Here is a 1,197-nt window from a genome sequence, read left to right as displayed (position 1 = left end):
GTCCCAGCCGCGCGGCTCGCCTCCCAGGTACAGAGTCCCAAGTCTGAGCCTGGAGGAGAGTGGGGCCTAGGACTGGACTTCCCCAGATAGGAGCCATTAGTGCAGGTGACCCATGGCCCGGCCCCGCCACTGTGGGGACATGCCACTCCTTTGATCTATTAAAAAAAAAAAAAAATCCGAGCTCTTATTGAGCTCCAGAATGGGGACGAAAGTGGGAACAAGATAGCCTCTTGTCTTCACGGAGTTCGAGGTATAGAAAGGGGAATCAACAAATGGGCAATTACAAGACAGAAAGAATCAAGTGGGGTTCGTCCAGGGGACTCGTGAGCGCGCATAGAAGGGACAGGTCAGAGAAGACTGTCCAGGAGTGGAAGGTTCTTCGGCCAGAAGTGAGGGTGAGCAGAATTATCCGGGTGAATTGAGGAGGTAGTTTCTTTGAGGTGGGGTAAAAGGGCTCTTTGAAAACTGAGGAGCCAGAGGAACTCTGTGTGGCCAGCAAATCCCTGTCACACTTCATGTTCAGATCCTTGAGAGTTGCAGGTTTGTGTCTGAGGCTGGTGTACTCTGTTACCCTAGGTGCAGTAATGGTTTGGTAAGCATTCTCTGTCTCCTATCTCCTGGGCATTCCTGCCAGCTAAGGGTGTACTCCTGGACTCTTGACTCTTCTTGAGTGTTTGAGTATCTATGAGCCAGACATCCTAGAGGGCTATCAGGGTGTGCTGGTGAAGGAGGCAGGGTCACTAACTGAGAAGGTCTGGAGTGGACTGCATGCTTCTTGGAGGCTTGTAGAAGTTCCTGGGACCATAGGTAAGGGAGCAGTCAATGCCAACAGCAGGGCTCTCACGCAAGAATTGCAACCTGTCTCCAAGTTCAGATGTGTAACAGCTGCTGTCGCAGTATGTTCCCCAAGCAACCCTCAGCTACTTTCTTAATTACTCATGTTTATAGCCTGACAGTGTGTAGGCTTATGTTTATAGCAAAGATTAATATTACACTTAGGATGTCTTTCACTCCTGTCTTGCCAAGAACGTGCTTTTTTTCTCTTGATTTAGGTGAAGAAGGGCATATGCAGCAGTGAGTGGGTGCTTGTTTCCCCACTTTCGTCCTGCACCCTCTTGTCCTTTCCTCCTTTACAGCCATACTACATGATCACACACAGGAAAGCTGAAGCACATGCTCCAATCTAAAAGCCACAAG

Source organism: Marmota marmota, unplaced genomic scaffold (assembly GCF_001458135.2).
Source record: "Marmota marmota marmota unplaced genomic scaffold, marMar, whole genome shotgun sequence".
Lineage (NCBI taxonomy): Eukaryota > Metazoa > Chordata > Mammalia > Rodentia > Sciuridae > Marmota > Marmota marmota.
Note: the sequence above shows the minus strand (reverse complement) of the source record.